The sequence below is a fragment of the Bos mutus genome, chromosome 19, assembly GCF_027580195.1.
Source record: "Bos mutus isolate GX-2022 chromosome 19, NWIPB_WYAK_1.1, whole genome shotgun sequence".
Classification (NCBI taxonomy): Eukaryota; Metazoa; Chordata; class Mammalia; order Artiodactyla; family Bovidae; genus Bos; species Bos mutus.
Genome location: NC_091635.1, coordinates 8,468,327 through 8,495,996, shown reverse-complemented (window position 1 = coordinate 8,495,996; position 27,670 = coordinate 8,468,327). Strand labels below are relative to the sequence as shown.

The 27,670-nt window shown below is 48.5% G+C and overlaps 1 long non-coding RNA gene and 1 other non-coding gene across 7 annotated transcripts; both read left to right on the top strand.

Moving 5' to 3' along the window:
* The first annotated feature begins 13,690 nt into the window (after nt 1-13,690).
* LOC102283545 (uncharacterized) lies at nt 13,691-23,330 on the top strand. Of its 6 annotated transcripts, none has more exons than XR_011467887.1 (5): nt 13,691-13,975; nt 14,111-14,233; nt 15,539-15,796; nt 16,175-16,222; nt 22,710-23,330. It is a non-coding gene; the product is annotated as an uncharacterized lncRNA (long non-coding RNA). The 6 variants fall into 6 exon arrangements; XR_011467889.1 differs by having other exon boundaries at nt 13,692-13,975; nt 15,539-15,700; XR_011467888.1 differs by lacking the exon at nt 16,175-16,222 and having other exon boundaries at nt 13,692-13,975.
* LOC138984012 (small Cajal body-specific RNA 16) lies at nt 14,270-14,457 on the top strand. Its single transcript, XR_011461373.1, has one exon. It is a non-coding gene; the product is annotated as a small Cajal body-specific RNA 16 (non-coding RNA).
* Nucleotides 23,331-27,670: the final 4,340 nt, after the last annotated feature.

Sequence of the window (27,670 nt, the reverse complement as noted above, 5' to 3'; positions counted from 1 at the left end):
CCAGTGGTTAAGACTTTATGTTCCTGATGCAGGGGACGTGGGTTTGATCCCTGGTCGGGGAACTGGATCCCACAGACCACAACTGAGAGTCCACATGCTGCAATTAAGACCTGGTGCAAATGAATAATTTTTTTAGAAGTGAAATCCATTGTTTAAAAAAAAATAACCCTCATTTAGTCCTTTTGAAAAAAAAAATTATTTATTCATCTAGCCAGGTCAGGTTTCTGTTGCAGCACATGGGCCCTTTCGTTGCAGCCAGCAGGCTTGTCTCTAATTGTGGCGTGTGGGCTTAGTGGCCCTGCAGCCTGTGAGATCTTAGCTTCCAGACCAGGGATAGCACTCATGTTCCCTGAATTGGAAGGCAGATTCTTAACTACTAAACCACCAGGGAAGTCCCCTCATTTAGTCCTTTTGAGGTTTAATTGGAATGTTCTCTAATTAAAAGATATTATATAATAAAAAGAGAAAAGTAGATACTATATCATGAAAAGAGGATGGTAAGCATAATTTATTACAGGCCTAGTAGGTCCCACGGAGAAGGCAATGGCACCCCACTCCAGTACTCTTGCCTGGAAAATCCCATGGACGGAGGAGCCTGGTGGGCTGCAGTCCACGGGGTCGCTAAGAGTCGGATACGACTGAGCGATTTCACTTTCATTTTCACTTTCATGCTTTGGAGAAGGAAATGGCAACCCACTTCAGTGTTCTTGTCTGGAGAATCCCAGGGACAGGGGAGTCTGGTGGGCTGCCGTCTATGGGGTTGCACAGAGTCAGACATGACTGAAGCGACTTAGCAGCAGTAGGTCCCAAGTGTTTGCAGATGTCACCTCCTCGAGCCTCTCGTGTTCCAAGGAGGGTATGGATTCAGTGAGGGCCGGCGACTGCCCAGGATCCCGCTAGTGTCCACCTGTCACTCACAAATGTGGGCTGCGCACTCAGGCACTGTGCCAGGCACTGGGAATAGAGTGGCGAACAAGACAGTCACCACCGCCCTGGGACAGACTGGCTGGCTGAGAGAAGACCCCTTCTAAGAGTAAAACACACAGAAATGATGCCTTCAGGGAGAGCTCACGGGGTCCCCACCTTTGGAGGAGCGGGGAGGGGACACTGGTGGGACCGGCGCTGAGAGCAGAATCACAAGGAGCATCGGGTGGAGGAAGGTGGAGGGAAAGGTCCACCGGGGGCTGGAACAGCAAGAGCAGAGGCCACACGCAGGATGGAACTATGGTGGTTCTGTGGTCCGAAGGCAGTGCCACCCAGCTCCAAAGTCCACTCGACCTCACTGAGGCCTCTTTGCACCTGTAACCTGATAGAACTGGGCCTTTTGGCTGCCTGGTGTCAAGTTCAGTCGCTCAGTCATGTTGGACTCTTTGCAACCCCATGGACTGCAGCATGCCAGGCTTCCCTGTCGTTCACTATCTCCCGGAGTTTGCTCAAACTCCTGTCCATTGAGTCAGTGATGCCATCCTCAGCTAGCCAGCACTGAACTAGGACACTTTCATTTTGCTCCTAGAACAAAAACATAACCAGATGGGCCTTCTTGATCAAGTCAGGTGTTTAACCAAAACAAGTATGATGCCCAGCCAAAAAGACAAAAAGAGGGACAATTTAAAAAAAATTTTGGTCTGAAGCAGACTTGAGACAGAGGCTTTTAGCCTAATCTAATTCATGCCCTCCTTCTGGGAAGAGATTAGCGTTCCTGATGAAATTCATAAGGCTAGTTATCTAGGAAGCCAGTTATCTACCCACCCACCTGACTGTCTGGACCTTTAGCCAGTGATTCTTATTGTATTTAGCCTGATGATGATATTTTCTTAGAAAATATACCTACCTAAAAATGAGCTTCTTTTTTTAAAAAAATTGAAGCATAGGACTTCCCTGATGGTCCAGTGGTTAAGAATCCTTCTGCCAATGCAGGGGACACGGGTTCCCAGATCCCTGGTCTGGAAAGATTTTGCACGCCGTGGGGCAACTACGCCCATGCACCACAACTACCGAGCCTGCTCACCCTAGAACCCACGCTCCACAGCAAGAGAAGCCACCGTGATGAGAAGCTTGCACCCCGAATTAGAGAGTAGCCCCCGCTCGCCACAATTAGAGAAAGCCCTTGCGCAGCAGTGAAGACCCAGTTCAGTTCAGTTCAGTTGCTCAGTCGTATCCGACTCTTTGAGACCCCATGGCCTGCAGCACGCCAGGCCTCCCTGTCCATCACCAACTCCCGGAGTTTACCCAAACTCATATCCATTGAGTCGGTGATGCCATCCAACCATCTCATCCTCTGTCGTCCCCTTCTCCTCCTGCCTTTAATCTTTCCCAGCATCGGGGTCTTTTCAAATGAGTCAGCTCTTTGCATCAGGTGGCCAAAATATTGGAGTTTCAGCTTCAACATCAGTCCTTCCGATGAACACTCAGGGCTGATCTCCTTTAGGAAATGAAGACCCAGTGCAGCCAAAAAGAAATTAATTGAAAAACTAAAAAGATAGAAAAAAGTAAAATTGGGGTATAGTTGATTTACAAGTGTAAGTTGTATTAATCACTGCTGCACAGCAAAGTGATTTAGTTCAATGTACATTCTTTTTCAAATATTAGTTTTCCGTATGGTTTATCGCAGGATATTGAATACGGTTCTCTGTGCTATGCAGTAGAATCTTATTCACCCGTTCTATATATAAAAGCTTGCATCTGCTAACCTCAGCCTCCCACTCCGTCCCGCCTCAACCTGCTTCCCCTTGGCAGCCACCAGTGTGTTCTCGATGTCCGTGATTCTGTTTCTTTTTTAAAATTAGTGATTGATGCGGGTTTTCCTCGCTGCCCTGCCTGCAGGCCGGCTCTAGCTGTGGTTCATGGGGGCTGCTCTGTGTTGCAGCGCCCGCTTCTCACTGAGGTGGCTTCTCTGTTGCAGAGCATGGGCTCTAGGGCGGGGGCTCCCAGTGGCTGCAGCTCACGGAAGACCCATGGCGTCTTCCCAGACCAGGCATTGAACCCGTGTCCCCTGCATTGGCAGGTGGATTCTTAAGCACTGGGCCACCAGGGAAACCCTGTTTCTTGTTTCATAGATATGTTCATTGGTGTCATATTTTAGATTCCACATTGATATCATATGGTATTTGTCTTTCTCTTTCTGACCTACTTTACTTAGTATGATAATCTCTAGTTGCAACCAAAAAATCAACTTCTGATTTGCCCTACAGGGTCTCTCCCCTTGCCTACAAGATTGTAATAAAACTTTAACAGATACTTACAACTAAATTGTTTTAAGTCTTCTTTCACTCATCTAAAAAAAAAAAATTAGGGACTTTCCCGGTGGTCCAGTGGCTAAGACTCTGTGCTTCCAATGCAGGGGGCCCGGATTTGAAGATCCCTGATCAGGGAGCTAGATCTCATGTTCCTCGACTGAAGATCCTGCATGCTGCAACTAAGACCCGGCACAGGCAAACAATAAATAAAATTAATAAGTACTTAAAAATTAGAATGCATAGATTACTTAATGTGATTGACCTGCTTGTGTCAAGTTATGCTAAGAGGCTACTGTAAATGTAGGAAGAATCAGCAAAAGGTCCAAAGAAAGCTCAAAGAAATAGCGAGACAACTATAGGGGAACACTAAAAACCAAGAGTGGTTTTGCACATGCGCAATAGTGTAACCTCTGAATGGTGAAAAGAGATGATCTAAGATGCTTGTTGGAGAAGGCAACGGCACCCCACTCCAGTACTCTTGCCTGGAAAATCCCATGGACGGAGGAGCCTGGTAGGCTGCAGTCCATGGGGTCGCTAAGAGTCAGACACGACTGAGTGACTTCACTTTCACTTTTCACTTTCATGCACTGGAGAAGGAAATGGCAACCACTCCAGTGTTCTTGCCTGGAGAATCCCAGGAACGGGGGAGCCTGGTGGGCTGCCGTCTATGGGGTTGCACAGAGTCGGACACGACTGAAGTGGCTTACCAGCTTAGCAGCAAGATGCTTGTGCTGGGAGGAAGGGCAGAGGGAAGCAGAGGGGAGATGGTGAGAGCCCAGCCTGAATCCCCCAGGAAGAAAGGCAACAGCCCAGGATGAAGAAGGTGAGTCAAAAAGAGCAGCATACCTGTTATGCAGAAATAGGGAGAGAAAGGACTTCCCCAGTGGACCAGTGGTTAGGACTCGGCACTCCCAATACAGGGGGTCTGGGTTCAAACCCTGGTCAGGGAACTAGATCCATGTGCTGCAACTAAGACCCAGAGCTGCCAAGTAAATAAATACATATTTAAAAAATAATAAGATAAATTTTGCAATATGCCAGGTACTGAATAAATATTTTTTTAAAAATAGGAAGAAACAGGCAGATGAGGGAATTCCCTGGTAGTACAGTGGTTAGGACTCCACTCTTTCACTGCAAAGGGTGTGAGTTCCATCCCTGGTGGGCGAACCAAGAAGCCACAAGCCATGAGATGTGGTGGAAAAAAAAAAAAAAGAAACAGGGAGATAAGTGAACTTGGAAGGAAAATCACTGCCGATGGTGATTGCAGCCATGAAATTAAAAGACGCTTACTCCTTGAAAGGAAAGTTATGACCAACCTAGATAGCATATTAAAAAGCAGAGACATTACTTTGCCAACAAAGGTCCGTCTAGGCAAGGCTATGGTTTTTCCTGTGGTCATGTATGGATGTGAGAGTTGGACTATAAAGAAAGCTGAGTGCCAAAGAATTGATGCTTTTGAACTGTGGTGTTGGAGAAGACTCTTGAGAGTCCCTTGGACTGCAAGGAGATCCAACCAGTCCATCCTAAAGGAGATCAGCCCTGGGTGTTCATTGGAAGGACTGATGCTGAGGCTGAAACTCCAGTACTTTGGCCACCTCATGCAAAGAGTTGACTCATTGGAAAAGATCCTGATGCTGGGAGGGATTGGGAGCAGGAGAAGGGGACGACAGAGGATGAGATGGCTGGATGGCATCACCGACTCAATGCACATGAGTTTGGGTAGATTCCGGGAGTTGGTGATGGACAGGGAGGCCTGGCGTGCTGCGATTCATAGGGTCACAAAGAGTCGGACACGACTGAGCGACTGAACTGAACTGAACTGAGGCCAAGTGGAGAGGGCTGTGGGAAGCAGGCAACTGCTGTTCAGTGTCAGCATTTCCATCCTATGAATTTTTAAACTAGTGCTTTATTGAGCACACACACACACAAAACTAAACTAAAAAAAAACACCCAGCAGGGTTAATATAAATCTAACATGACCAGAGGAAGTGAGGCCTTTATTTCATTTTGACTTCTTAATATCTTCTTTTTCTTTCTCCCCATTAACTTACAAAGAGGTAATCAACTCTCAAGTAATTGGGAACAAAGACAGCACAATAGCGAAGGGGATTTTTGGAAGCGTTGCCCATAGCTCATTACAGTAATTCGTCATGACAGAAAGTGACAGCCTAATGAAGTTTGCAAGTGGCCACAAGTGTTGGAAATTTGACTCAGAGGGGACAGCCCGCACAGGTGGAATTCTAAAGGAATTCTGTCCCATAAGCAGGTGGCTAACGTAGCTGCTGATGGAAGTCGGTTATGAAAAGCCCATATCCTTGGATGAACCTATAGCCTGTTATGCAGAGTGAAGCGAGTCAGAAAGAGAAGAACATTGTACATTAACACATATATAAGGAATCTAGAAAAATGGTATCAAATGGTATTCTATTTTCAGGGAAAGAATGGACTCAGATAAAGAAAACAGACTTATGGACACAATGCGGGGAGAGGTGAGACAAAGGGAGAAAATGGCATCGATACGCGTGCACCACCATGTGTAAAATAGACAGCTGGTGAGAAGCTGCTATGCAACACAGGAAGCCCAGCCTGGCGCTCTGTGACCACCTGGGTGGGGGGGAGGAGGGGAGGCGGGGAGGCTCAAGAGGGAGGTGATACACGTATGGGTGCCTGCATGCTAAGCCGCTTTAGTAGTGTCCGTGTTCAACTTTTTGCGACCCTACGGACTTTATCCTGCCAGGCTCCCCTGTCCATGTGATTCTCCAGGCAAGAATACCGGAGTGGGTTGCCATGCCCTCCTCCAGGGGATCTTCCCAACCTAGGGATCAAACTTGTCTCTCTCACGTCTCCTGCATCAGCAGGCACGTTCTTTACCACTTTTGCCAACTGGCAATTATGGCTGATTTGTGTTGTTGTAAGGAAGAAATCAACACAACATTATAAGGCAATTTTCCTCTAATTAAAAGATAAATTTTAAAAGACCCCACATCTTGGTTTTGTTAACAAGGAATTTGTTGTTGAAAGAAAACAGGAGTCCTATTTTAACTCCATACAGTAATCTCAATGTCTGACTGCTGGTGGCTGCCGTCCTAAAGCAGCGTTGTGTAACCATCACCCAACTGCACAGCTGACGGGCAGAAGGGACACGTGAGCTTCCAATGACTTACTCAGCTCCACTTGAATTAAATTTGCAATAAAGACCTCCTTTTCTGCTGTAGCTGCAAAAAAAATCGGAAAAAAAATCAGAATGACTAATTGTTTTCAATGCATTCATTATGTGTATCCAAGAACAACCACAGCCAGCCTGTACACTTGTAACTATCATAAAGGGATGTGCTTTTTCTAGTTTTCTGGATGGTCAAGTGAAAGTGTGTGTGGAAGTGTTAGTGCCTCAGTCGTGTCTGCCTCTTTGCGACCTCAAGGACCTGCCAGGCTTCTCTGTCCTTTGAATTCTCCAGGCAAAAATACTGGAGTGGGCAGCCATTCCCTTCTCCAAGGGGAATCTTCCAACCCAGGGATCAAACCCAGGTCTTCGGCATTGCAGGTAAATTCTTTACCATCTGAGCCACTTTAATTGAATGATTTAAATGACACACTTCTACACTTTGTTCAAGAGACAAGTACACGGTTCCCATGAGGTGAAAACAGGCAAGAAAACAATCACAAAGCACTCGAGCTCTGGTGGAAGCATGCACAAGTGACCAGGGACCAGGATCCTTGCTGATGAGATGGGCAGGCATTCAGGTAGCCTCTGACTTCATCTACGAGGTTAAGGGCAAAGGGTGTTCATTTGTGAAAAAGGTCATTTGTCCCAGGAACTTTACTCATCACATCTAAACATTTTTCCATGTCACTCATCTCAGGACACCAAAGTTCAAATCAACAGAGTCAAGAGTGAAAGACTCCTCTAGCTGCCAAGGCAAAGATAACTCTCCCTGATCTGGGATCAGCTTAACAGGCAAATTTGTTAGTAGAAGAACAAGAAATATGTCTAAAATTAACTACTTTATTGGGTGCAGGGGAGCGGGAAAGGTCCCTAAAAGATGAAAAGAGAACATGTGAGCTACTGATACTCATCAGAGTAAAAGCCAAAGTCTCACAATTTCCTGCAAGATCCTGCAAGACCTGGTCCCCAGCTCCCTGCATTCCTGCTCATAAACCCTTCTTGCCTACCGTCCATTGTACTGGTGGCTTTGGCTGCTTCCACACTGGCTGTTCCCTCTGCCTGGGATGTTCTTCCAGGGTGTCCCGTGACCCACTCACTTCTTTTCGGATTTTGTTAAAGATCAAAGATTCAGGCCCTTCCTGAATACCCTAATTAGAATTGCAGGGACCTCCCTAGTGGTCCTGTGGTTAAGACTCCTTCCTTCCACTGCAGGGGGCATGCATTCAGTCCCAGGCCGGGAACTAAGATCCAACAGGCTGAGAGCAGTGCGGGCATGGGTGGGGAATAAATAAAAAACAATAAGTGAAATTGTAAACCTCACCCTCCACTCCTTCCTAGCCCAGATTTCTCCCCATCCCCCACACCCCTTTCACAATCATGTGACCCAAGGACTCTAATGATTTCACTGTCTCCCCTGCACTAGAATGTCAGCTCCCCGAAGATGAGTTACCTCTGTCTTGCTTTCTGTCCTGGCCTCACTCAGCCAGCAGTGAGTGTTCCATATTTGTTCAATCCATCAGAAAACTGTCACCAGGTTCATACACCAGAGAACATGTAGTACTCTACCTAAAATTACACTTTCAGAGTTGTAACTTTTTTTTTCCAGATCAACAGCATTTTTCCGGCAGACATTAATCAGCCATCTGAACCACACTGGCTCTGTACAAACTTCTTTTGGTCTTGATTTGTACCTCTCAATGTCAAATGTGAGCAATGTTCTGGCCAGAGATACTTCTAAACCCTTAACACCCTATCTGGGACTTCAAATTCTGGTATGTGTTGCACTGGATTCCTCATCAAAGAAAATCTTTCATGCTGAGTAGAACCACCTGTTGTCACCGGGAGTGACTCTGGCCAGAAAGCTTCATTGCAATGTGCTCTGATCCCCAAGTGTTCAGCTGGCCCGTGACATGATAAATGCTTCCCGGGCCTCTGTGCAGCTGGGACACCCCGGCAGATTTCTAAGAAAGAGCCCACCCATTCAGGTTAAGTCTTCTGCATAACTTTCTGATGAAATAAAATCTTGACTAAATTCCGAAAAAAGAAAAAAACCCCACCAACCCCCAAAATAGAGTAAATAAATAAATGAAACAAAGAAACTCCCACAAAATAAAAAAAAACTCTATACCAAATTACAAAAGAGAGCACAATCTGGTGTATGATTCCACCCTCTAGTGGACGAAGAAAGAAGCTCAAAATCTTGTCTTGATAGAACTACTCTTTAGCTTATTTTTTATTGTTTTCTGCTATAGTCCTTTTGGGTCCCAGGGCCATTTTTAACATAAGAAAAATGACTTCTTAGAGACCATATGTTTAATTATGCATTGCTACTATTATTCAATCCCTGAGTCAGGAAGATCCCTTGGAGAAGGAAAAAGGTAATCCACTCCAGTATTCTGGCCTGGGAAATCCCATGGACAGAGGAGTCCACGGGGTCGCAAAAGAGACATGACTTAATGACTAAGCAACAACTATTAAAGTAGCATGTTTTTTGAAAGACTGGAGTCCTGCCTGCTTCAACCCTCTTACATAATCCAGAGGAACAAACATCATAAATGGTAAGGCTCATCCATAGGACGGAGCAGCCTATTATATATACACGCATGTATTCTTTGGGGAAAATAAGCATGCTGTCACCACGCCTGGACCAGCGGAGGCCAACCCCACAGAAGGGCTGGAACGGAGTGATCAGGAGACAGCTGGGGGACATTCCAGGAGCCACGTGCGGGCATGCCATCAGCCACACGGAGTGTTCTCAGGAGTCTCCCCCCGTGGGTTCGAAGGTTCCCTCCACCACCTGCTCAGGTGCCCAGCACACTCGTCGTGTAGGAGAACTAGTGACGACTGATGTCGTGGGAATCCCTTGGCAGTCCAGTGGTTAGGACTCGGCTCTTTTGATCTTGGGTGGCCTCAGCCTGCAGCGGCTTGAAGCAGGGTTTCAATTCCCAGCCAGAGATTGAAGTCAGGCCACAGGAGGGAGAGCACTGAATCCTAGCCCCTAGATCACCAGGAGGGCTTCCGTGGTGGCTCAGATGGTAAAGATTCACTTGCAATGCAGGAGACCGGGGTTCAATTCCTGGGTCAGGAAGATCCCCTGGAGAAGGGAGTGGCTACCCACTCCAATGTTCTTCCCTGGAGAATTACATGGAGAGGGCCCTAGCGGGCTACAGTCCATGGTATCACAAAGAGCTGGGCACAATTGAGCGACTAACACACACACAGACACACACACACACACACACACACCCACAAGGAACCAGTGGGCCAGTGACAAGGCCCTGGCCTGTACGGCTTTGCAGAAATAAATTCCCACAAAGACAGAAAAAAGTAATGAAACTGTAAAGTATTTATTAGGAGGAAAAAGAGTACATGCGGACAGCCACACTGGCAGGCTCAGAGAGAGAGAGTCGCGCCCTTGTGGTAGTTTGAATTGCTTTTATGGGGCATTTCTTCCAGGTTTCCTTTGGCCAATCATCGTGCTTTGCCTGGTCTGTATTGGGCATATCTCAGGGTGCTCCCACGTGTGTGCATCTCTCAACCAGGATGGATTCTAGCAAAGAGGCCCAGGGGTGGGTTGGCATCACTTACTGTGGGGAAGCGTCCTTCTCCCTTTTTGACCTCCAAGGAGCTTTTCTGCGCATGTGTAGTCAGGAAGGTCTGCTTGACTTCAAGAATGAGGAATGTGTGGTCTTTTATCTCTTATCTGGGGCAGGGCCCAGCCTGCTCTCTCGCTCCTGCTGTCATGGAGCTTCTGTCCACAGGAAATGAATTCCAGCTGTTCACCCTGGGGCCTATCTCCTGTCTCACTCTCACTGCCAGGATCCAGATGCGATCCCTGGTCAGGGAACTAAGATCCTGCAAGCCACACGACATGGTTAAAAAGGAAAAGAAAAAACTGAGACTGTTCTCTAGAGGTGCAGTCACAGACAAAAGCTGAAGTTTCAGTGTTAAGAACCCACATCCAGGGGCTTCCCTGTAAAAAATCCACCTGCCAATACAGGAAACATAGGTTCCGCATCTGGTCTGGGAAGAGCCCACATGCGGTGGATCAACTAAGCCCACGCACCACAACTATTGGGCCTGTGCTCTGGAGCCTTGGAATCGCAATTACTGAGCCCAAGCACCGCAGCTACCGAAGCCCACGTGCCTAGAGCCCGTGCTCTGCAACAAGAGAAGCCACCAGGGAGAAGCCCTTGCGCTGTAACGAAGAGTAGCCCCCACTCGCCACAACTAGAGAAAAGCCTGCGCAGCAACAAAGACCCAGTAAAGAATAAATATAAGTAAACAAAAAGTTATGTATTAAAAAAAGAACCCACATCCAGGTAGCATTTCAGCAGATGGAAATAGGACAGGACACAAAGACGTGTTCGTTTAATGTCCAGTGTTGTAGAGACTGTTCCACTGGAGGACCCTCTGTCCTGTCTCCCTGGGAATAACGCAGAATGATCTGGACACTTACGTGTCACTAGTCGCTCCCGGGAACTCTATTCCCCTGTAGCGTTTCTCGCACTGCAGGCTTCATGCAAACCTTTCCCCTAAACCATAACTTCCCCCAAGGCCAGGACGTGTGTGTGACTCTATGGATCCAGGACCTGAGAGCTAGAAGAGTCCTGGGGGTGTCCCATGGTGGCACCCTCTGCTTTCTGGGCTGTAAACGTGTTAGTTGCTCAGTCCTGTCCAACTCTTTATGACCCCATGGGCTGTAGCCCGCCAGGCTCCTCTGTCCATGCGATTCTCCAGGCAAGAATACTGGAGTGGGTAGCCATTCCCTTCTCCAGGGATCTTCCTGACCCAGGGATTGAACCTGGGTCTCCTGCCTTGCAGGCAGATTCTATACCATCTGAGGTACCTGCTGTCCACAGAACTTATAAGAAACCTCTGGAACCAGGCCAGCTCAAGGCCTCACAGGGCTGTCTCAGTTCCCCCAGAGCATCTCCTACTTTATCTAGTTTCTTTTTTCCACACATTCATATTCTTTTTTATTATTTATTCTTTAAAAATTTTGTTTTAGATATGCTTAAGTTTTAAAAATTGTTTAAAGTTTTTAATTTCTAGTAGGAAAACTTATCTGATGAACACCCTAATGGCAAACCACTGTAAGAATGTTTCAGTTGCATTTGGGGCAGAGGAGTAGGAATTATCTTCAAAGTACCCCAGCTTTCTTCATAAGACGGTCAGAGATATGCTGGTTCATATTATTGTGACATCCATTAGGTGATCTAAGTTGCTTTTCCTTCAGCAGGGGCTTTATTTGTCAGAAGGGTATGATGCCTAGAGAAAACAAACAAACAAAAAGGCCCCAAAAGATAAAATTAAAAGAAGGGCTTTATGCTTGACCTCCAAATTTGGCTGACAATTTACCGATGAGATTCATAACCTTTGGGTTGCTCTGATATTTTGACATCTTTTCTGGGTTCTGGGCCATATCCCGGAAGGTCACAGTAACTTCTGGATCCTGCATGGCTGCAAGAAAATCTCTGGATCACTAAAAATTCCACTGAGCCCAGGCATTCCTGCTATTCTAGGCACACTCCCTCCCATCCCAGGCATTTCTCCAGGAAAATTACCAGGCGCCCCCACTAGGAAAGCCACCAGGGAAAGAGCAACACTGAGCTCCTGATTGTCATCTGGCTTCTCCCTCCCTCTGGGCTCTCTCGTGTTGTTCCCCATCAGTTCTCATTTTCAGATTTTTTGCTTCTAGATATGAATGGCGTCTCATTGTGGTTTTGATGTGTATTCCCCTGATGACTAAAGATGCTGACCATCTTTTTTTTTTAATTATCTATTTACTTATTTTTGGCTGGGCTGGATCTTTGTTGTGTCACACGGCTTTCTCTAGTTGCAGCAAGCAGGGGCTACTCTTCCTTGCAGTGCACGGGCTTCTCACTGGGGCGGCTTCTCTTGTGGAGCACAGGCCCCTGAGCGCCGGGGCTCCCTTAGTTGCGGCATGAGGGCTCTAGAGCGCGGGCTCAGTAGTTGTGGCACATGGGCTTAGCTGCTCTGAGGCACATGGGATCTTCCTGGACCAGGGGTTGAATCCATGTCCCCGGCATTGGCCGGCGGATTCCCAACCACTGGACCACCAGGCAAGTCCCAACGTTGACCACCTTTTCATGTGACCATCAGCCATTTGGATGTCTTCTTTGGAGATAAGTTTGAATTATTTGTCCATTTTTAAATGGTTGGTGGGTTTGGTTTTTTTTTTTTTTTTGGTCTCTTTGTTGTTGGGTTTTAAAAAGTTTATCTTTTTAAAGGATGGGGAACACATGTACACCCGTGGTGGATTCAAAAAAAGAAAAAAAATAAATAAAAAGTTTATCTGTATTAACTACTGGATTTCTGAAAAATATTGCATCTAAAAACAAAGATTTACTGATAAATGAAGGCTGGGACCTGCTGCAGCCTTTTTATGTCACATACAGAGAAATAGAGGCCCATGAGTTAAACTATACTGTAAGTAGCAAAACAGAGTCTGTCTGACTGCTTGCCTCACCTCCTCCCACGTCGCTCAGCACCTGGAGTGGGCAGCACGCACTGTCCTTCAAAACAAACCCTGTCCTTCAAGACTTGCAGAATGATGAGGCTGGCGGAGCTGGGAGTTGAGGGGGCATGGTGAGAAGTTCCCTGTAATTGAGGAAGGGAGAGAGTGGTGGCAAACAAGGCTAGATTCTGAAGGATTTGAATGCCAATAAGTTGGGGGTTTTAGCCTGGAGACCCCCAAGTCACAAATTCAAGCACCCTCCTGGGACCGCAGGTGGTATAAATGTGAACAATCGTGTAAAGCAGTAGGGAGTGGAGGGGGCCTGTGGCTAACCAGAGGGCCCGCCCAGCCTAAAGGCAGATTCCAAGATTGCTGGTTACAGCATATTCAGAGTGACGTCGGTTTGGGGGGTTCCAGGTAGGTTTAGTGGGGTGACGCAGTGTCCTGAGGCCGATGGTCTGGGAAGAGGCTCCTGTTTGTTGAACCTGCCCAGTTGTGGGCACAGAGAGGGCCAATGGCTTCCTGGCTGGCCAAACTTCTCTACAGCATGACTCTTTTCACCTGGAAAACAGGAGTGATCATTCTATCTATCCCCTGCCTCGGGATGCGCCTCCATTCCGGAAATCTAGCTGGCCTCCTGCTTCACTTGCTCTAAAGGCCCTCCCCTCCAAGCTACGGCGCTCCTCTCCAGCATCTCGCGGCTGCGGCCCCTTTAAGGTGGCCATGGAGGACCCAGTTTCAGAGCTAAGGCGATCTTCTAGCTGCCATCTCTGTGGTAAGCCGTCGCTTACGGCCGGAAGTGCGTGTTCAGACCTGCTTTTGACTCTAGATTGGGAAGGCAGGGCCGCCACGTGTTATGTGGTGTCAGAGGGGCTGTGCTCGCTCGCTCCCACCCGCTGGCCGAACCCCAAACCCGCAGAATGACGCTGATCCGCGGCGCCAGTTCCCGCCCTGGGGCGCTGACGAAGCTCCCGGCAACCGGACTTCAGGAATCATTCCCAGCATAGAAATTGGGTGTTGGGCGGAAGAGGCCAAACTCAGGCACCAGGAACGGGGTGAAGGGCTACAGTAGGAGGCCCTGCACCCCTTAGAAAGGTATTGGATCCCGGGCTGGAAGGGCAGCGTGAGGTTTAGGGTGTGTGTAAACATCCATGAAACTTATTCCGGCCGCCGCCCCTGACCTTGGGCGTGGGGTTTATTCTCCTAGAGCACGTGGGTCTCTTTCCCCAGGGTTTTATGAGAAGATGAAAGCTCTCTGGCCCCCGGCGGTTGGATGAAGGCATCGCCATCTTTGCTACTCCTCTGCGGCGAGCCTAGAGCATATTCTGAGTGACGTCAGTTTGGGGGATCCAGGTAAGTCAAGGGTGGAGACGCAGGCTCCTGAAGCCAGTGGTCTGGGGAGAGGCTCCTGTGTTGTTGAACCTGCCCAGTTGTGGGTGCAACCTTGTACCAGGCAGCCCGACCCTGACCTAAAGTAAATTCCTAGGAGAACTGTTTTCCTGGGTTTTGACTTTGCAGTAACAGGTGTGAACATTCTAGCAGCAATTTGATGATCATGTATGATACTGCAAACAGAACGTTCATTGAAAGGAAAATACCTATAAACAGTGTTCATGTATATTTGTTTTATTCAATACTTTATGATACCTTGTTCTCAGGGAACTACAGCCTAGTTGGGGAAATAACCCTAACGAGAGTATAATTCAAGCTGATATTAATGCTCTGAAGGAAAGCACAGGCTTACAAGAATGCGTGTCTCAAAGAACCTGATGGAGACTGGAAGGTTTTCCTGAGGATGAGACCCTGAGTGGGCTCGGAAGGATGTGTAGGAGTTTGCTGGGAAGGCCAGGGGGCAGCGTGTGCAGAGGTCCAGTGGCCTAGCTAGTATTGGCTAGTGGAGGAACTGAACAAAGCCCACTGTAGCCCAGAACATGAAGTGGAAAATGGCGTGAAAAGCTGAAAAGGTGGGGGAGGGACAGGCCACGCAGGGCCTGCAGCTCATTTGAGGATTCGGAGCTTTGTCCTGAGGATTATAGGAGGTCAGTGTGGGTTTTAAACAAGATGATGTGCTAAAAACTGTTATTTCAAAAGAGCCCTGTGTACAGAGCAGCAGTCAAGCATCTCTGTGATGCTGGAAATGGTCTATATCTGTGCTGTTCAGTAGGGTGGCCACAATCCTGGAGTGCAATTTTGTTTTATTTATTTATTTTTTTGGCTTCACGGGGTCTTTGTTGTGGCGCATGGGCTTAGTTGGTCTGTGGCATGTGGGACTCTTCCTGGACCAAGGATCGAGCCTGTGTCCCCTGGACTGGCAGGTGGATTCTTAACCACTGGACCACCAGGGAAGTCCCTGAAATGTTAATTTAAATGTAAATGGCTACGTGTGCCTAGCAGCTGCTGCGTGGAACAGTGCAGGTCTAGAAGTTACTGGAAGGGCAGTGCCACCCTTACTGGAATCGTGACACCTGAGCCCTTTCACTTCCTGGGCAGAGGCCGAGACGAGTTCCACTTGGAGAGAATCCTCCTGTTGGCCTTTGCTAGGGATCTCACACAGTAACTACTAGTGGAACTGGTTCATTTTTATTTCCTTGGTGTGGTTCACCCTACTCCGTGAAGCATCATTCCTCCTCCTCTTGTCTTTGCCCTTCTTTTTGTCAGCACACTGATGGAGAAGCAATCCTTCATCACGTTGAAGTACCTACAGCAGTCAGAGTGTTATGTCTCTGCTTCGGAGGGAACGTCAAGAAAAGCGTGGTCCCTGCCCTTCTGGGGTTTGGGGTGCAGAGAGGTAGACAGCAGGAAGTGCCGGACCCCAGCAAGGCGAGTTTCCAGTGGGACCCGGCAGGATGTAACCCTGTGAGGAAGTGAAGGCCGTTTCCAGCTGATGAAACGTGACAGAAGGCAGGAAGCATGAAAGTGAGAGGATTGGGGAGCTGAAGAGTTGGGGCCAAACTGGGGGACTACCCAGTGAGAGAGAACGGGAGGAGAATGGAGGGATAGGCAGGCTGGTCTTGAGTTATGGGGGTTGTCAGAGGGCAGTTTACTGTGCCTGGTGTGGGCAAGTTTCTGAGGGCCCCACGTGGTGGTGGGTGGATGCCCCGGTGTGCTCGGAGTGGTGGTGGGGGTTGTTGTTAGGAAGTCACTGGGTTGGAGCCTGTAGGCTTGGAAGGAGGGGGGCCGCTGGGTCGCTGCAGGGTGGGCACCAGCCACATGGTGTTCTGGGTGGAAGGTATATTTTAGGTTTTGAAGGGTATTTTATCGTATAAGACAGTTTTACATTCTCTGAATATTCAGACTTGCTGAAGTTGAACGAAGAACTGATGCACTGTACTCTCTTTGCAGGTGAGTTCACTGGAGGAGGTGTGTGCTTGCCGAGTGAACACCGGCTGAGTTTGTTTCTGCCTGGTTCTCTGTGCCTGAAATATAGTCGTTGTGTTTTAGCGTTTTCTGAGTTTGTCTGATAGCTTCTGCGCTCGGTGACCACCTGCTGAGTGTGTGCCCTTGGCCTCCAGGGGGCACAGTGAGCAGCTCAGTTTCTGACCGAAGAGTGGCTCAAGGTCACACACCCTCCCGGCTGCTAGTGCCCTAGACCTGTGACTTAGTCCCTGAGCACCCGACTCTCACCCAGGCTTCTCAGTGGGCGAGGAGCCCCCATCCCCAGCACACACGCAGGACCTGGGGGCTTTGTGTTAACAGAGGTTGGGGACTCTGCTGGCACGGGGTGGGGCCATACTTCCCAGCAGAGATTCTCCCGAGTCCCAGTGTCTTCGACTATTTCTCCTTCTGTTGATGTGGAGAAGGAAAGTCGGCCTGTGTTTTGAGCTGTGATGGTGGTAGTGCCATCATCAGACTGTCAGGCCATCTTTCTGTTGTCGTAAGTTTTTTTGCGGTATAGAAAGGTCCCCAGGCCAGGCCACGCTATAATCTGGGGCTTGCCGTCAGTGGCTGTGCACCTGACTCCAGGCTCAGGCAAACGCTCGTGATACACACGTTGTCACGTGAGTTCTATAGAGTTAACTTGGCAGTCAAGGCCCTCCAGAGCCTGCTGCACCGGCCTTGTCAGGCTTACCCCCTGTGTCACCACCTCTGTCCCCACATGGCTTGCAGAAGTCACGATCCAGAGGAGGAGACAAGCCCAGGAGTGTTTGGCGGGCTGCCTGATGCTTAGCTGGGTGATTTCCACTCATCTCTTCCAGTGTAGTGGTTCAGAGAGGCCCAGGAGAACCTGGCGAAGCCCTGTCACCTCTCTGAGTGGCCCTGTCTGTCCTCACTCAGGTCAGGGGGCTCCAGCAGTCCCAGGGTTCAGCAGACAGAGGCTGCCTTCCAAACCCACCCAGCAGGACCTTTCCCCTTGGGGTCCCAGGGGTCCCAGATTTTGAATGCTGCAGCATCATGGGCAGTGTGCCCTTTGTACCTGACACCCCCAGAACACCTCCTTTGCGGGGAGGAGAGCATCCTGCCCTGGCTTTGACGACTGTACCTTGGGCTGCTGCCGTGTCCCCTCTGCCTCACAGCAGGGGAGTACTTCGGACAGGCCAGGTTTCTTGTGGCTGCTCTCATCTCACCCCACAACAGTCATGTGAAGCAGGGACCCTGATTGTCATCTCCATCGTGCAGATGAAAGAACTGAGGCCTTGAGGTTAGGGATACAGAACTGGCAGAGGTAGACCCTGAACCCAGAGTGGACGCTCTTAGCACCACACACCCAAACCCCACTCCAGAGACGTAGTCCAAGCAGGGCTGCCGAGTTTAGCAAATCAAAACAGGCTGCCCAAGTTAAGTTTGAATTTCAGATAAACAAAAAAAATTTTTAATAGTATAGCCTAAATATTGCATGGGATATACTGACTAAAAAATTCTGTTGTTGGTTTGGAATTCAGATCTCATCAGGTATTCTGTATTTTATCTGACAACCCTAACCAAGGCAAAAGCCTCTGCACAGCCCTGTGAGAGGAAGTGGGCGTGGGACTGGGAAGGTACCACCAGCGTAACAGGTTGTACAGAGCAAGGGCCAGGAAGTTTGTGGAAACCTCTTGGAAAACAGACCTTTCAGTCCCCAGAGCCATTCACAAAGTCTCCTCAAGCAAAGATGGGGCAGAGTGTGGCCTGTAGTTCCTGAGGAATTGCTCACACGTGCAGAGAAGGGGGCCTCGGGGATGGTGGGGGGCGAGGTGGGGCAGAGGCGCCCAGGTGTGTTGAGTTAGAGTTTGCCGCGCCTTGTGGTCCACTGTGTAGTGTGGGCTTCAAGGAGTCAGCCTGGGGCTCTGCGGCCATGGCAGCTGGCACACCGAGGAGCTGGGGCCAGAACAGAGTCCCGTGGTGGCCCTGAGGACTCCTGACAGTATTGGAGGTAACGCAAGCTGCCGGGGTCCAGCCCCGGCTGATCCAGGGTATTCGAAGGGGAGACGGTTAGGCGACCTATTCAAATGTTAATTAGAGATATAAAGAGTAATAGAATGAGGATAGCTCAGTAGGAAAATTCAGTGGAGAAAAGAGGCTGAGTAGCTTGGTTTACGCGGAAAATCAATATAACCCGTGATACCAGGTTAGCTCTGACCACGGAGGCCGCAGGCGCCCTCTCGAATAGCAGAAGGTGCCCCACCTTAGACACCTTCTCGAGTGGGTCTTAGAAGCCCAGGCAAATAAATGGTCGCAGAGGATATCCGCGCTCCAGATGGAGACTCAGCTGGAATTTAAAGGGAAGAATGACATGGGGAGACCAAGCGTTGGTGAGGAAGACCTGTAGCTTTATTTTCAACAGGGGCTTTTATACCCTAAGTTACACATAGAGGATAATAGGGGATGCAAAGTCAGCAGTTTTTGATCCTTATCAAAAACCAGGGTTTCTTTCCTGCAAATTTATCGTATACAAATGGTTTAGGTGATTTACATAATCTTCTGGCCAGAAGGCCTATTAACATTTTATGGCTCTTGACAAAGACTTATCAACCGTTAAGACTTATTTTCTCTAAGAGTAATTATTTTAAGGTTTGGCGCCATCTTCCGAAGATAAAATTGCATTCCTATAGAGCGAATGTGTAATGGGTTTACAACAAAGGAAAGAATTTATTACCTTAAGGGTCTAAAGTTACTAACACCAAGGCCACTACTTATTTTTTCTACATACCAACTATTAATTAATACATATTCAAGGATACAATTAAGGGGATGTGAAAACTTGGCAGCAAGCATTGGCTCATCAGTGAAATCTTTTACTAGTTTATTCTGACAGTTTCTAACTCTCTGAGAGGTTCTAAGCTATTTGAATATCTTAAGCTTCCCGTGCCTCTCGAGGCTGGGAGACTAAACAATCGTATGCATAGCTGTAGGAGTCTGGGTAAACTTGTCAGGCGAGTTAGAGAGCTATCTGAGGGGTTTGGATTTAAACACTCCTAATTGCCCAGGAACTTTATTAATTGGAGCTGTAAGTTAGCTCTTTGACAGAGCGAGATGGTGGTAGGGGACAGCCCCCAGTAAAGTCAGAGGTGAGAGCACAAAGCAATAAAGTAGGCAGACTCTGGTTTTTTGGGGATAGATGCTCGAGAATATCCGGGGGGACTCCTGAGGCTCGATCCCGCCTTTGCATATGCCGAGCCTCCTTCCTCATGACCTTTGTCACGAGTGGAGTGTCTCTCGCCGGCTCCCGGCAGCAAGCCACACAAAAAATTTTAGATTGATGATAGCCATGTTGAAAAAGTGAAACGTGAAATTACTCGTAATAATTTATTTAACTCGGTATGCCAACAATGGGCTTCCCAGTTGGCACTAGTGGTAAAGAACCCGCCTGCCAATACAGGAGACATAAGAGACTTGGGTTCAACCCCTGTGTCAAAAAGATCCCCTGGAGGAGGGCATGGCACCCACTCCAGTATCCTTGCCTGGAGAATGCTGTGGACAGAGGAATCTGGTGTCTCCTTTGTCCATGGGGTTGCAAAGAGTTGGACACAACTTAAGCTACTTAGCACGCACGCACACGCACGCGCCACAGATGGTTTCAATGTGCAGTCGGACAAAAATTACTAGTGAGACATTTTACTTTTTTAAAAAACTGGATCTTCAGAACCCAGTGTGTATTTTACACTGGTGGCTCGTCTGGGTTTGCCCCAGCCCCACTCTGAGTCCCAGTGGTCACGTGTGGCTGCCACCATGGAAGGGGCACATCTGAGACCTGCAGGCGAGTCAAGCCTTTGCCCTGATTCTCAGGTGTCCAGGGAGGGAGGGAGTGAGCTCACACTGTGGAGGCTGGCTTTCCTGTCTTTGGGGTCATCTGATCTTCAGCGCCACCTCAGGGCCTAGGTATTACTATGCTGCTCTTTTGCCTGAGATCACTGGACAAATGCTAGTGGGTGTCCTCAACTGCCTGATTGCCATCACGGTCTGCAGGATCTGGGATGTCTTCAGGGTCATTCCAGGGGCAGGACTCCCAACCAGCCATTGCTTCCGTCTTCCATCCTCTGTCTGGTCAGCTTGCTCAGGGTTCTGGCTGCCAGAAAGGCAGGCCAGTTCCAGTCAAGGCCAGCCCTGCCCTCCCAGTCAGCCCCTCCAGGTTGCTCCCAGGATGGGACGTGAGCCTGGCTGAAAACATATCTGGAGTCTGAAAGGAGATCAGCTCCATCCTGCTTTTTGTGAAAGGAGCCACTGGGGACCAAGGCCCCCAAGTGCCCGATCTTACCAGAGAGGTAGGGGCACCCCCAAAGCCCGCCCACCTAGTGCTTACAAGTGTCCTGGGGACAGCTGGTGCATCACTATTAAACCTATTCATTTCGCCGGGCACTTGAAGGGCCCCTCTGACTGCTGTGACTCTGCAGGGCGGCCGGAACCCATTTCCTGAGGATGATAGATTTCTTCTCATTTGCTGCTCTCAAGCTGTGGTTGCTTCTGTGTCCAGGAGCAAAACACTTTCAAGAGGCCGTCTCCTGGGACTAACCTCTGGGGGAGGGGCCTTTGGAAGGGGAGATGTCCTCGGCCCCGTCTGCGTGGCGGTAGGGGTGACTGGCTCCCGATGCACAGGGATGTCAGGCCCAGGGAGAGGAGAGGAGGGATGGGCAGGCTAGGGCAGAGGATGAGGCTGGGAGGGGGTGAGGAGGGGGTGGGAGGGGAGGGTGGGCTGCTAGCCTGTAGCTCCTGCTTGGATGTCCTCTGAGCGGTGCTTCTCAACTTTGGTTGCACTTCCGAATCACCTGGCACTTTAAACATCCCGATGCAGACTTCCCCGGTGGTCCAGTGGTTAAGACTCCAGGGGAGGGGACCCAGGTTTGATCCCTGGCCAGGGAACTAAGATTCCCATGTGCCACACAAGGGGCCCGATGTAAATAAATAAAATATTAAAAAAGAGACTTCTCTGGACTTCCCTGGTGGTCCAGTGGTTAAGACTCCATGCTCCCAAAGCCGGGGCCCTGGTTTCTACCCCTGGTCAAGGAATTAGATTCTGCATGCTTCAACCAAGACCTGGTGCAGTCAAATAAGTAAACAATAAATAAATATTCTGCCACCAGGCACCGCTGACAAGAGAGACAGATTTTGAAGGGTCCAGGGTGTGGCCTGGGATCCGGATCTTTCAGCATTGCATGGGTCATTCTAACATCCTGGATCGAGGCGCTCTCTGTCCTGCAGGTGTAAAAAGACCAAGATAATCTTCTGTCTAGAGAAACTGTCGGACTTGCAAATGGGCCAGGAGACACTGGGCGGGCCAGGTGTGGCCCATCCCCAGGGGTTGCCCGGACCTTGGTCTTTCTTTTGAAGAGGCTGTTCTACAGCTCAGATCGGGGAGAAATTGGGCTGTAGAAAATGGAAACAGTTCCTGTCCACAACGATGCAAATGGATCTCGTCCCACACAGATAGGATTGGCTTCTGTCATCTGGAAAAGACGACCTCAAACATTACCTTTTATTGCCCCATCGACCAGTTCTGCATCTGTTAGCAAGTTCGGTCTAGCGTTCCAGATTGCCTGTCTACATGGCTGATTTTCAGATTTTCCTTTCAGCTGGTCTTAACATCTTATCAGCTCCCTCATTAATTAATGAGCTGGAAACAGTGACTTACATATGTCCATTTTATGTGTGAAAGTGCTGTGTTCAACTTTTGAAAATTATAATTCAGCCCCTCTCGGGGGGAGTGGGGTGCGCCTTCCTGCCCCCTCGGCCTCTCCGGGCCTCCTGCTGTGTCTACCGCCTGGTGCCAGCTGCACCTCCCCGTCTCCCCAGCGAGGCTCAGATGTAGTCACAGGAAGCTGCTTATAGGTGTTGTTTAGTCACCAAGTCGCGTTCAGCTCTTTTGCAACCCCATGGTCTGTAGTCCGCAAGGCTCCTCTGTCCATGGGATTTCCTAGGCAAGAATACTGGAGTGGGTTGCCATCTCCTTCTCCAGGGAATCTTCCCAACCCAGGAATTGAACCTGCGTCTCCTGCATCAGCAAGCAGATTCTTTACCACTTTTGGCCACAACCTGCAGCAATGTGGGATCCTTGTTCCCCAACCAGGGCTTGAACCCGCATTCCCTACATTGAAAGAGTGGAGTTGTAACCTCTGGACCACCAGGGAAGTCCCCATAGTAGTTATAAATAATTTTTAAATGTCTCCCACATGGAGTTAGATCCCCTTTTCCATTCTTGATACGGTTTTTTACCTTTTTTCTTGGTTAAAGTTTTTCATAAGTTTTTCAAAGAAAAAACTTGTTTTATTGATGCTCTCTGTTTTCTATTTCATGAGTTTTTGCATTTGCCTTTGTTATTTCTTTTATCTCACTTTCTTAAGCTTTACTCTGCTGTCTTTTTTTCCTGGCTCCTTGAATTGCCTGCTTGACTCATATTTTCCACCTTTCTTATTTTCAGAGATTTCGGGCACCCTTTAAGTACCATGTTAGCTGCATCTCCCGTGTCTTGATGCCCTACTGGACACCTACACGCTGCTTCAGACTTTCATGGCCCTTCTCCAGCTGCTGCCAGCACTTCTGCCAGCACCACCCCCCAGAGCCGGCATCCAGGCTTGAGAACGCCGGGGCTGCACACTCCATAAATCACAGCCGTGGGGTCACAGCACTTCTGCAGCATTCTGTCTTCAGTACAAGTCACGGGGTCAGCCAGATTCAAGAGAAAGGGGAATAGACCCGACCTCTTGTCAGAGAGCGACAAAGAATTTTCTACTCTTTTCCATCCACCATCACAATGACTATATGGCCCATTTAGTCTACCTGTATAAAGTTCAAAACAGACAAGACGAATCTACAGCAATAGATATGTGAATAGTGGTTGCTTCTGGGGGCTGGGGCTGGACTGAAAAAGAGTACAGGGGGATTTTCTCAGGTGCAGACAAGACTACAGTGATTGGGGGAGGTGTCAGTTACATGGATGTATATGTATTTGTCAAAACTCACCAAACTGGACACTTAAGAGCTGTGGGTTTTAGTGTATAAAATTATACCTTAATAAATAAACAGGCAACAACAAATACTACAGAGTTGTCTTAGTCTTCGTTCTGCTCCCCACTCAACACAACACACACACACGCACTCACACCAGAGCCAGAGACAGAGGCTTGAGAAGTAATCTTCCCAAGCTTATTTGGGAAGTAATCTTATTTGGGAAGTAATCCCAGTGGGCAAGAGTGAGGGATGTGGAGAACAGGAGAGGAGGGAAAACCAGTTCAGGACGCATCATCAGTTTTACCAGTGCTGGTGGTGACTGGTGTCTGGTTTGACCAGGACCTTCTCAGGAGCCTTATGAAATGCGTCTCAGGACTGTCTGCCCGGAAGGACAAACGGGAAGCACTGTTTCACTGGCTCGTGTGCCCCGTGGGTCCAAGCTGACTTCTGACGCGACTTCTGGGCTGTGAAGTACGTTAACTCCTGGTACTTGCCAAGATGGCGCTGTTTGTTGAAGGTGTGACCAAGCGCCAAGATGGCGCCGACGACTCTTGTTGCGCTCAGGTGTGACCGCCAGCGCCAAGATGGCGCCGACGACTCTCGCTCGTGTGCTCACAGCTCTGGGTGTGCCAGTGTGTTCTGGCACTTGTGGACACAGTGCCACACGTCTGCCAGCAGCCTGGCGCACCTACCAAATCCTGGCAGACAGACAGCTGCGCTGCGGGAGGCTACTCCTCACCAGGTAGCTTCCGTGAACCTCTGATGAGCCAGCCTCCTGCTCTCTCGAGTTCAGATGCTTCCCGATGATGGAGTATCTGCTGAGACCAGTGGATCTGATACTATCCATCATCTGCACATTATCGCATCTCCTTCGCCTCCAGGAGTTGGGAGTGGAAATTTATTGAGACAGAAGGGAACTTTCTGGGGGGGAGGTAATACCACTATAAGGATGTAATCACTCCATATAGTGATGGAGGTTTGGTTAAACAGTGTACAAATTTGTCAAGACACAGTGAGTGTGCACTTCAGATCTGGGCATTTCACTGTGTGTAAATTTTATCTCAAAAGTAAAAACATATAAAGAAATAGCTCTAGCTAATGATATGTATGCTGAGTTCTTCAGGAGAAGTGTACAGATGACAGCAATTAACTTTGCAATGCATCAAAAATTACGATGCATGGGCTGCCTCAGGCAAGTCACTGAACCCTTCTGTTTCAGGCTCAGTCTCTCCATGTGTGCTAAGGGTCGAGTTAGGCCCACCTTGAAGGTAGGGTCAAATGGAATCCGGTTTATAAAACAGTTTGTGCCTGCTACAAATGCATTCTTGATACATAGTTTTTATTCCTCTACGTAGGTAGGTAAAGACACTTGCCCAGAAATACTTGGTTTTGGTCTGGAGCACCATTCAGGACAATGACTGTAGGGATTTGAACTGAGAAGACGTCTCATCAAGTACCGTATTTCTGATGTAGTTATTCAGAGATCCTCTACGTGCACCGTTTCTCGGCTTCTTTGATTCTCAGTGGAGCCTGAAAAGAAGACCTAGCCCATCTCACCATGTGTCACAGCATGTCGGTGTCACCGAATTCTTCACCACGTTTGGTCTCCCGTCTTTCTTTCAGAACAGCAGCCACAGGACGAGTAGCGTGCGCGTGTTTTATAAACTCTTTCTCCCTCCTGTCGATTTCTTGGCAAGTGTCTGATTCCATTATGATATGGAGAATCAACTTCGGGCCGCGGGAGGCTCATTGAGGTTGCTGCGATGCCGGGGCATCTATTCATCATCCGCTCCCATGCTGCTTCCAGCCTTGTCACTCAGCACAACAAATGCTTAATGGGTCCTGGCTCCCACGAGGCCTCAGATTTCACCACCAGGAGGCTCTGGAGTGGGTCTGCTGCTTCCTGCTTTGGTGAAAAAAAAACCCAAAAACCTGGCAGAGGGGTAATCATAAAGTTTTATTCTCCCATCTCCTCCTTCTCATTTGTAAGGGCTTGCACACACACACGACTTATTTATATTCTGACTCTGAAAGAAGCTTGCCGAGCGAATGCCTGCTGGGTAATTGAAATGACGGTCTTCAGAATTTTTCTAGTTCCTGTCAGCGTGCGATCAATTATCGACAGTGGTAGTCCTGAAGGATATACTGCTCTTGCGTGTGCTTGCGGAGGCTTCCCGAGGGTCTTTAGCAGCCAGTTTGACTTTATTTACAGCGGCTGTCTCTTCCGGTGACTTCATGGTGAAGTGCTGGGTGGTACCCGGTGGTCCGGAAGAGCCCTTCTGGATAGAGAATGATGGAAACATTGTAATAGGAAAGAATCTTTGTATTCTGAGTTCATCACTAAAGGGATGTTGCCATTATGCCTTAAATTACACATAATGGCCCATCTTCGGGAACCCTGCCTCCTAGGTAATGAGCTCTGAAGTAAAATACCTTTGTTTAGGGACTTCCAAGGTGGTGCTGATGGTAAAGAACCCTCCTGCCATTGCAGGAGACATAAGAGATGCAGGTTTGATTCCTGGGTTGGGAAGATCCCCTGGAGGAGGGCATGGCAACCCACTCCAGTATTGTTGCCTAGAGAATGCCCTGGACAGAGGAGCCTGGTGGGCTACAATGCATGGGGTCGCAAAGAGGCAGACACGATTGAAGCAGCTTAGCACACATGCACGCCCCTTTGTTTAGCTCATAGGCAACATTCTAACCAGGCCCACCTGTCAGTGACTGCAGGGAGGAAGACATGCACACCTCCCCTCCAGAGGCTGACTGGAAATGTTTGACTTTACTCTCTCCTCTTTCAGTATAGAAGAAGCCTGAATTCTGACTCAAGATGGTTCTTTGTGATGTAAGTACACTATCTTCTTGGTCTGCCAGCTTTCTGAATAAAGTCACTATTCTTTGCCCCAACAACTCATCTCTCTATTTATTGGTCTGTCATGTGGCAAGCAGTACGAGCTTGGACTCGGTAATAACATCTTTCAGCATACTTTTTCCTCATGGTTTTCCCATTCTTTTTTCTTTATGGTGCCTCTAATAATTTGCCCAGGACAGAAATCAGTATAGCAGAGAGCTGAGCACACAGAGTCAGACAACCCTGCCTGCAAATCCTGGGTCTGCAATTGTAGTCGGTGAAATCTTTGCTTCTAATTCTTTACTCCCTCTCATTATCAGAATGAGAAATTGTTGCCCTTTGGGCACGTGGCTCTTTAGTTCTTCACTTTCTGCCATAAGGGTGGTGTCATCTGCATATCTGAGGTCATTGATATTTCTCCTGGCAATCTTGATTCCAGCTTGTGCTTCATCCAGCCCCACATTTCACATGAGGTACTCTGCATAGAAGTTAAATAAACAGGGTGACAATATACAGCCTTGAGGTACTCCTTTTCCTATTTGGAACCAGTCTGATGTTCCACATCCAGTTCTAACTGTTGCTTCCTGACCTGAGTACAGATTTCTCAAGAGGCAGCTCAGGTGGTCTGGTATTCCCATCTCTTGAAGAATTTTCCACAGTTTATTGTGATCCACACAAAGGCTTTGGCATAGTCAATAAAGCAGAAATAGATGTTTTTCCGGAACTCTCTTGCTTTTTCCATGATCCAGCGGATGTTGGCAATTTGATCTCTGGTTCCTCTGCCTTTTCTAAATCCAGCTTGAACATCAGGAAGTTCACGTTTCATGTATTGCTGAAGCCTGGCTGGGAGAATTTTGAGCATTACTTTACTAGCGTGTGAGATGAATGCAATTGTGCAGTAGTTTGAGCATTCTTTGGCATTGCCTTTCTCTGGGATTGGAATGAAAACTGACCTTCTCCAGTCCTGTGGCCACTGCTGAGTTTTCCACATTTGCTGACATATTGAGTGCAGCACTTTCACAGCATCATCATTTAGGATTTGAAATAGCTCAACTGGAATTCCGTCACCTCCACTATGGAAGGACTGATGTTGAAGCTGAAACTCCAATACTTTGGCCACCTGGTGCCAAGGAGCTGACTCATTTAAAAAGACCCTGATGCTGAGAAAGATTGAGGGCAGGAGGAAAAGGGGACAACAGAGGATGAGATGGTTGGATGGCATCACCAACTCAGTGGACATGGGTTTGGGTGAACTCCAGGAGTTGGTGATGGACAGGGAGGCCTGGCATGCTGTGGTTCATGGGGTCGCAAAGAGTCAGACACGACTGACTGACTGAACTGAACTGGGCATGTGGCTTTGCAGCCCATCCTGCTAGAGTGAGCAGAGTACATGCGATGTGGGAGCCTGGTCCAGCTGAGGGCTTTAGGGTGCGGTATGTTTGGTTTACATGTCCTCCATCTCCCTGAGAAGAAGACTCAGGGAATCTGGTCCCAGAAGGATGCAGGAGGAGCTGAGCCAAAGCCATCCTGCAGCCTGGAGATGATCCCAGCCGACCCAAAGAACTGTTAGAAAAATAAACATT